Below are 10,388 nucleotides of genomic sequence, written 5' to 3' on the forward strand. Positions count from 1 at the left end.
AAGTTTAGTTTTTGTTATACAAACTTACTAAGCATGTAATGCTTACTCTTTTTATTTTTCCCCTGTTTTATAGTGCTCGGAAGCTCGTGAAGGTTAGAAGATTGTTGGAGCATCGTCACACTATCAACCTAGCATTTTGGGTATATTTAGTGAAATCATTTTGGTGTAATGACATGTATAGGGAAACTTGACCAATAGTGGCTTTAAGTGTCATTTTGTAACATATCCATTGGAATGGCTAGTGGTGGTTCATTTTGGGATATGATTTAGTAAACTATTATGATATATATATCCACATGTGTTATGCTAAATTCATGTGATCCAATGTTATGAATGTTTAATTTAAAATAAGGTGAGTTGGTAACTATTAATGCATGAAATGGTATGCCTTGTTTAAATGATGAAATTGCTTACTTTAAATACTTGAACTGTTTGTAATTGGTTGAGTGTTTTATGTGCAGGTTTTTGGGTGATTTTGGGTGAGAAATGAAGTTAGGAAATGACTTCATTTTGTCCACACGAGCAGACACATGGGCGTGTGTCTAAACCGTGTGTGACACACGGCCTGGTAACACGGGTGTGTGATTAGGTTGTGTGTCCCCTGCACCTAAATTTTGAGAAACAGAATACTCAGAATTGGGCACATGGGCAAAGAAATGGGTGTGTGTCTCAACCGTGTGTGCACACGGCCTAGTAAGATGGCGTGTGTCCTAGCCTTGTGAAATCTGCACCTAATTCGAATTAAATTAATTAACCACATGGCCTAGCACACGGGCGTGTGACATGGCTGTGTGTGCAAGTCAGAGAGTTACACGGGATCAAACACGGCCTCTAGCACCGGAGTGTCTTAGAGTCATTCTGGTGTGTAAGCCCTGCACCTTGAATTTTTTTTTTGTAATTTCGCGAAAAATTCTTAGGGGTCCTGATTAAGTCCTGACTGGATTCTAATGCTCGTATTGGACCTCTAGGGTCTGATTAAGGGACATTACGAATAATCTTGGTTAATAAATAGTGATTTGCATGAATGAATTGAAAAATGTTCTAGATGTTCTAGTAATACTTCAAAACCCTATTTCAGCAACGAGTGAGGGTTAGAGGTGTTACATAAGTGCTAACGAAAACCCATAAGGGTTGAACATAAGCTTATAAGAGCTGAACGAAAACCCAGTAAGGTTAAACAAAAACTTGTAAGAGTTGAACTGAAACCCATTAGGGTTAACTAAAACTCATATGAGTTAACTGAAGCTCATGAGAGCTAAATGGAAAGTAAACACGAGAGTCCAAAATGAATGCTGAACCTCATTTTACTTGGGTAATTTACCATCAATTCTTCTTTTGCACTAAACGACTGTACTCAATCCTGTGTTCCATTCACTTCGAATACTTGACTTCATTTCATATTTTTTCCAATAATTTTATTTTCAAAAATTAATATGAATAAGTACTTATTACCATTCATCAATTTAACAAATAACATTAAAAATTTAACCATACGAACTTACCTGGACTAGTTTGCAAAATTTATTGTAGCTCAGGAACTATTCGGATAATTTCTCTTTTCTTCGATTTTCTTTGGACTCTTGATCTATAATATAAAATTATTCATTCATTAGCACATATGTTTCAGCCTCATTCCATTTCACAATTTATACCCTTCAATTTTGAAATTACACATTCACCGTAAATTTTATAGTTTTTACACTTTAATCCCTAATCAATTAACCCATCAATGTAACTAATTTTTCTCAATTAAAACTTTATTCCATCATTATAAACTACTACACAACCTTTGATATTCAGAATTTCAGCACCAAACTCTAATTCTTAACTTTTTCACAATTAGGTCCTGAAATCAATTTCTATCAAAATCACTTAATAAAATTATCATATAATAAACTTAGAGCTTCAAATCCATGTTAATTCATCATAAACTTTCAGCACTTATCCATGGCAACTTTCAAAATCACTCATAGAACCAAAAACTAATGAATTCAATAGTTGGACCTAGTTGTAAAAGTCTCAAGAACACAAAAATTTCAAGAAAAGAACAAGAATTGGACTTACATGTAGCAAAAATATGAAAAACCAGATTAGAAGAACTCTTCAATGGCTTTTTTTGGCTGAAGAAATATGAAGATTTGTCTAGAATTTCAATTTAGTCATTATTTTATTTAGTTAATTTGCAAAATTTCCAATTTTGCCCTTAGTTCACATTACTTCCTTGCTAATTTCCATATCTCTACTGTCCAACCTATGTAATTTAGGCCTAATTGTCCTTTAAATCCCTCTTATTTCCTATTTGAGCTATTTAGTCACTATTTCTTTAATTAACAAGTTTTGCACATTTTTCAATTTAGTTCTTTTTAATTAATTAACTATCAAAACATTAAAATTTTCTAATGAAACTTTAATACTTATTCACTATCCGTAAATATGGCTCAGTTTATGAAATCGAGGTCTCAATACCTCGTTTTCGACCCAATTTACCTAATAAATTCTTTTAATTCACAAAATTCACTAATTCAAAAATTTTTCTAAAATTTCACTTGATTAATAAATAGTAATTTATTAAATTTTCAAACTCACTTGTCGGATTTAGTGTTCTCAAATCACTTTATCCAACACTACTGAAAATTAGGTCGTTACATCATTCTATACCAGTGAGGTTTGATATGACCAAAAAAACCACAATAGTAGCATACGAGTTTTTATTTCTTCTTGTTACATATATGTTGTTTAGGTATTATTCTATCAAATGTTGCAATATCAGATTGAATATTCCTTTCTCCATTTTTTTGTTTCATCAACTTGATCTAATATTTTCTACCTTTCCACAACGATAACTATCAGGTTTTTATTCTTCTTTTTACTTATCTTAAAGAAAAAAAATTAGCAATCATCTCTTTAGATTTAACAAAAAATCATCGGAGTTTAAGCAAGTTCACTATGACCAGGTTCATATCTTTCAATAACTAAGATCTTATCAAATTTCTTACTTTGGCTTTCATTTTCTTAAGAATAACTTTGGCATCATTTAGTTGTTGCTCACTTGTTTTCAAAATTACATCATTTTTAACAATCATCTCATCCTTTTCCTTAATAGTCTCGACAAGCATGTCTTTTTCTATGATGCCTCTACAAGTTTCATATTTTCTCATTTGAGTCTGGCATTTTCGTTCTTCAAAGTTTGATTCAATTGACATATCCAAATCTAATTATCCATTATTGACTTGTAAGCTTCTTCTGTACTACCAAAAGAAACATCACTATCGTTGTCTGAATCTGGTCTTCAATCAACAAAGATGGACATGAGATAGAGCGATCTTTTTTCATGATCTTTAATACAAATCGAACTAAGGATCCTTTTCAAGTATGTTTGAAGCCTACTCTAATTCCAATTGAAACAATATCGATTTGCACTTGTTCTAAGTTATGGTTCGGATAGTTGTTTGAATATGTGTTAGGACAATGAAATGCAATAATACAGTTCTGCAATGAGACTAAGGCAAGAAGAAATATCATCATACAATATTTGGTAGCGTAGTTCAGATTCATTTATCCTACCTTTATGAGCCTCTCTTAAAAAATGATTTTACTTAACAATTAACTCGATATAATTATTAGCTTAAGTCCAATCTGCTCTCTTACAATAAATAATTGTAGCCCCAAAATGGAATTCAAGTTGTTACAATCACTTTCTTAAATAACCTCATTTACAATCAATGTAAACTCTCCAATAAATAGTGTCAAAAATATATTGAAAAACAAAGCAAAAGTGATCAACTATGACACTGAAAAAGCCCTTCAATATGTGATGCCGACAACCTATTTATAGGTATTACCTTTGATCATCCAAATCGAATTGGAGATAAGCATCTCCTTCAAATTTAAGTTGAGATTATCACAATTGAATTTGTCTCTAATAAATAAAGTTTCCATCAACTTCAAACTCTTTGAGAGATAAGAATACAGTCCATCATGCTGAAATCTCTTCTTTTCTCTTCAAGAATATTATCCAATAGATATGTAGATCCCAATTTTTTTGTATAAATGGTATTGTTCTGAAGATGTAAATAGAGGAATTTTTGAGAAATTGGAATGAGTTTAGTAAATGATTTCTTTTAAAGGAATTAATAGTTATTGAGAAAGGAAATTAGTAAGAATAAATGTGAATTTGGGATTTCAAAAAAAAATAATAAATTGAAAACTTGGTGAAAATATGAGGACTAACGTACAAATTGATCATTATGAAGGATAAAGGTGGTCTAGCCATTATTATTTGTTTGAGACATGGAAAAATGTATTGGTATGTGGATTGGAAACTCATTCATGAACTAAATTAAATAAAATTGAAAGGTATAGGGATTATAGTGCAATTATACCATAACAATGTAATTTATACTTATGAGATTATATTTTGAATTTTTAAATGAAGATATGTTGGACGTTGGAGGGCAATTGTGGTGATAAGAGTTGAATAGAAAGGAAGGGAATTAATGTAGACCATAGTTTAAGTCAACCATAGTTTAAGTTGAATTTGACTGACAATTTTAAAAGGAAATAAGGAAGAAAATATGAGCATTTTTTGTCATCTTCTCTCCCCCTTTGAAGAAGGGAAAGAAGAATTCCCTTTTTCTAGCTTGTCTCTCAAATCAAATCCACGCATGTCTTACTCTAAGGCAACTAAAGAAGCCAGTTTAAAGCTTATTCCATAGTAATCTAGGGCCATATTGTTCAAAAGATATAAGTACTCAAACAACTTTTGTTACCCTATGATAAGTGCCTTAAAAGATAGAAATTGTGAAGTGTATTTAATAGATTTGGATATGTGAAATGTAGTTAAAATAAACATGTTAGTATAAAGCGATAAAGTGAAGTAAAATAATTGAGATATTGGAAATGGCATAAGTTAAAAAGGAAAGTGTCTTGTAATAATTATATTTGCTTAAACAATGGAAAAAAGAATTACTGATCTTGTACATGTTAGCAAAATGGTTGGAAAGCATTGTGGATGAACCGACTAGAATTTGATATTCATGGAAATGATAAGTATTATTATATGTTATTGTATCAATAAGAGGATAACCGTGTGACTTAGATGATGTGTACAATATGAGGTTAAGATTTATTCTTGACCAATGATATGTTTTATATCAGAAAATGATATGATCACCTAAACAACAAGAAAAATGAAAATAATGAATTTTTCAAACAACATTTATATTTATATGTAAATATGATATATGAATTGTGAATACATGTGATCATGGGTCAGGTTATTTGGCTCGATCTAAAGGTCTGTTTAAAAAGTGAGAGAGTTTGGATAAAAATGTAGACTTAAAAAATGAGATTGGATGAAAAATAATGTTTGTTTTCTAAACGGATTGGTCCTCTGGTATTTTTTTTTGCTTGATCCGAATTTACAAAAAGAAAAATATTGTTGTTTTGTCACTGTTTTATTGTCATTTCGTTATTATATTACTACTAATTTGTTGTTATTGTTTTATGATTAATTTTACTACTATTTTAGAGCCTTTTGTTTACTAAGTTTTACTTTTCTTAGTATTATCTAAGTATAATTTTATTTAAAATTTATTGGGAAATATTTATTTCAATGTTTTTAGTGTATTTGATGTATTATATCTTTTAATTTTATTTTCACATAAAAATAATATAAAAAATTAATATGGGCAGGCTAAACTTGAGTTTTAACATATTTATTTAGATTGAGCTTGGATAAAATTTTAAGTCCATTTTCTAGGCTAGACTCAAGCTTAAAAAACAGGCCTAGAATTTTACTTTAATTTGGCCCATAATCAGTTCTAATTGTGATGTGAGAATTGAACCGGGTATTTATAATAATTTCAATGAGTGATGATGTGTATTAAATTGGGTGTAATTTTTTATTGAGGTTTAATGATTTTTCATTATTTTATAAGGGTGTTTTTTTTTGCTTTTAAGTTAAATAACAATTGTGATTTATTTCTTTTTTATTTTATTTTAATATTATTATATAATTATATTATGCATTTTCAATTATAAATTTGATTTTCTTTTTTTGGATTAAAACGGTCTCGAGCTTTGATTTTCTTAAAATTCTAACATTTTAAATTAAGTGAGAATGAATTTGGGATAGACTGGAGCAACTCTCCAACTTGAGCTTGCTTTGAGTGCTATTGATAGTAGCTACGCCCTTGGAATCGGTAGGGTTTAAGCAATATATAGGCATTTGGCGACATTGTTTCTGTGACCTTCGAGGAAGCGGGAAAAGCTGGTGGGAGGTTCTAAGCATATGTTTTTGAGATTTCCATCAAATTAATTCCTTGGGCAGGGGTTTATTCATGGCTGCACCTTGGTCCTCGAAATCAATAGGGATCGAAGCTGGTTGTTGACTTTTTGTCGGATTGATTTCTTTTCTTTTTGTAAACTTCCTCACGAAGCAAGTTGGATGATAATTTGGAATTCCATAGGTTTAAGCTTGATTATTTATTTATGTTAAATTATAAAATTAGAATTTCAAAATTAAAATATGCTTTAATTTTCTATACACTTTGTATATTAAAAATTTAGCCTCTATTTTTATTTAAGAATTCAAATTCTTTACTTTTTTATATTTAAAATTAAGTTCCATTGTTACCCTCATCAAAAAAGTTTTATTAAATTTATTGGCATTTCATTTTAGAATTAAAAAATATATATTTTTATTTGGTAATAATGTAATAATGAAAGTAACATTGAAAATATTGATATGATTTTTTTCTTTTAAAAAATTCATTCAAACTCATCATGATAAAATAATTTTTTTTATTGGGATAGTGAGTAAGAAAAAATAATGTCAGGATTTTTGTTGAAATAGTTAATAATTTTGATTATTTAGATTAATTAATGACGTTACAAATATAGAGAAACCAAAATATAAAAAAAATTAAAAATATATATATATATTAAATCTCAAGTTTCAACATAAATATAAGGGTCAAAATTAAAAATTTATCATTGTTTTATAATGTGAAAGAAAAAAAAGTAAACTAAACTTAAAAAATATAGGAAGTCACATATTAATCTTTAATATATTTGAGGCATTCAAATTATATATAAAAACATAATATTTTAATTAAAAATTAATTTCATTAATTATTTGAACTAATAATTAATAATATTATAAAAATTTAAAAAAAATATATTAAAAAAATCTCAAAGAATCAAAATTGAATTAACCAATTTAGAAAAAGTAAAAGAGAAGATGGTGTCAACAATCAACCATCCTTTTCATTTGGATTTTCCACAAACCATGGTTTCACTTCAAATCCAACGTAAAAGCAAACTTTAAAAAAAACAATGGGTATTTTCTTTAACATTATATAAAAATAATGTTTGCAATCTTAACAATAGAAGACTTTTTATTAAGGAGTTTTTCTAAAATAAATTAATATAAAGTTTATGGTCAACCATAAAACATACATCACGTGCTCCTGAAAAATATTAATTAATCAGCTAGACATGACCAAAAATGCAAATTCAATTGAATGAACAAGTGCTCAATCATGGTAAGAGAAAGTACGATTGAAGAAGCCCAAGCTTCTTACATACAATCCTCTTCCAATTTTTCAACGAAGTTGAGATTAAGTTGCAAAAAATTTTAAAAATATATTTTATTAATTATTTCAAATTTAAACTGATGATCTATAGTTTATATGTTGAAGACCACCGCACTTGGCATTTTTGACTTTTTTTAACTTGTTTTATTAGTTGAATTATTTTATTAAAATATTTTGACTATTTGCTTACAAATTTTTTAAGATTTGATGAGATTAGAATGGATTGTCTGTTACTTTGTGAAGTTAAATTCATACTCTAAATATGGGAGCCTTGTTCGACTTTGAAAGAGAGAATTGTTGAGGCACTTATGTTAGCAATGCTTCATGCAATGACCATTGCTCTAGCCAATTGCACAAGACTTGTTTTATTTTAAGTTGATAACCTTTTCAATCAAATTAGTTGGGTAATGACTTAAAAGGACTTTTTGAATGTGAGTTGGTCCATATTTGAGGATCCACCTCCTGGAGTAACCAATCTTTCAAGATTGAATCAATCCAAATCACATAAATTGGACCTTTTGATTTGTGGGTATTGACTTGAATGACTTGAAGATGTATTTGTTGGAAAAACAATTTAGAAGACAATTTGTTTGCATAATGATTTTTTTTAAAATTCATAAAATTGAATCATGTTGTGTTATCTATATAAATAAACTTTACCAAATTAGTACTTGTGTTTTCGAACTTAGTAAAATTCGGTCAATTATTGACTTTCAACAAACACAATGTTCTTCACTATTCTCGAACCCTGGTTTGTTAAGAAGTTAGCTGATAGTTTGTTGGGTAGTTAGTCTTGTTATTAGAATAATTAGTTTGTTAATAGATGGTTAGCAAGTAATCTATAAAGTCTGTAGATTTGTAATTATGAGATATGATTTTTTTAAAGAAAATCAATTTTCTTAAATAGTTTCTTCTTCAGTTGATTCTTTGTCAGTGTTCTCAACATGGTATTAGAGCTCCAGTGATTGTCATTTTTCCAGTCATTGTAGTCCACATAAAGTAGTCTTGGTTTGTTGGTGTTCTTCACTTTTTTTGAGGGGTTATGTTGTTTGATAGTCAGACCTATTTTTCTACTATTTCTTTGGCCCAAATTTGTTTGTCGGGTGTGGTCCAGCTAATAACCTAGGTTTGTTTTACTCACGTCATCTTCTTCCCATCGGTGCCGTTTTTACTAGTAGTTCTTTATGCCATTCTTGCTCATGGTTCTTTGCGCTGTTCTTGCTCATGGTTTCATTTGTTCGTGCTCGACACTCTTCTTTGTTTTGGTATTGGTTGCTGGGTTGAAATCATGGTGATTCCCTCTGATTTGGTTGTTGATTTCAATCACCCCCTTTATTTGCATTCGCCGGATACTCTAGGTGCCCTATTAGTGTCTCATTAGTTGTTTGGAGTTGAAAATTACAATGTTTGGAGTCAACCCATGAAGACTGCATTGTTGGCTAAGAACAAATTAGGGTTTGTGGATGGTACCTGACCTAAGGATTCATTACCATATGATATGAGTTATCAATGGGAGCAGTGTAATGCTATTGTATTATCTTGGATCCTGAATACAGTTAGTAGAGAGCTCTTGGTCAGAATTGTAGTTGCCTTTAGCACAACAGTTGTATGGAAGGATCTTAGTGAAATGTTTCATAAAGTTAATGGCTCTAGGGTTTATTTTTTGCATCGTGAGATTACTTCACATCTTCAAGGTACTAATTTATGTGTATTTCACTAAGCTACGATTATTCTAGGATGAATATGATGCTCTTATTCCTTTTTCTTCATGTGGTTGTGATCAGCCGAGGCAAAATGTTGAACAAGTTTTACAACAGCGTCTCTTTCAATTTCTGATGGGATTGAATGAGTCATATAATGTGGAGCGCAACCAAATATTGTTGATGAATCCATTGGCATCTGTAAATCAAACACACTCTATGCTCGTGTAAGAGAAATCTCAAAGGCAGCATAATCCAAGTGTTGTAGGTTCTAATTCAATTTCTTTACACTCAACAAATACAGCAAATGTGATTCAAAAGAAGATATTTAATGGGACATGTGATCATTGTAAGATAAAAAGGGCATAAAAGATAAATTGTTATAGGATAATTAGTTACCCAACTAATTTTAAGTTCACTAATAAGACGGCTAATAATGCATTTAGATTCATGGTGAACAATGCATCAATTAGTGATTCAACTAGTGGTAGTGACATAGCTAGTGATGTTGGTGTTGTGAATGGTCAACAAGCACATATGTTTACTCAAGCACAATGTCAGCAAATCTTAAATTTGTTGAACAATGAGCATATAGTTGAAGTTTTCGCAAGTTTAGCAAGTATGGTTGGTGTATCTAATAACTGGATCATGGATACTAGAGCTACTGACCATATGCTTTTTACTTTCCAGTGCTTAGAGTTCCCTCTTGCATGTGTATTGGATTTTCCTTATGTTTAAATACCGAATGGCTCATCTACCTCAATCACCCACATTGGCACCTGCACTATTCACCTTAACTTTCAGCTTATAAAAGTTCCTTATATTTCAAATTGCCATTATAACCTTTTTTCAAATTTCTAAACTCAGTACTTACCTCAACTGTTTTGTTTCATTTTATCCTAAATTTTGTCTTATACAGGATCTCTCAAGTGGAAGGCTAAGGGGGGGATTGGTAGGGAACAAGGCGGTTTTTACATCCTGCAACCTTCTCGACAAACTAATGTGGCTATAACTACACCTATTACATCTCTTTCAGCAAATGTTGAACCATATTTTCTTTGGCATACTAGACTCGACCATGCTCTGTTTC

This window comes from Gossypium hirsutum, chromosome A12, assembly GCF_007990345.1.
Source record: "Gossypium hirsutum isolate 1008001.06 chromosome A12, Gossypium_hirsutum_v2.1, whole genome shotgun sequence".
NCBI classification, from domain to species: Eukaryota; Viridiplantae; Streptophyta; class Magnoliopsida; order Malvales; family Malvaceae; genus Gossypium; species Gossypium hirsutum.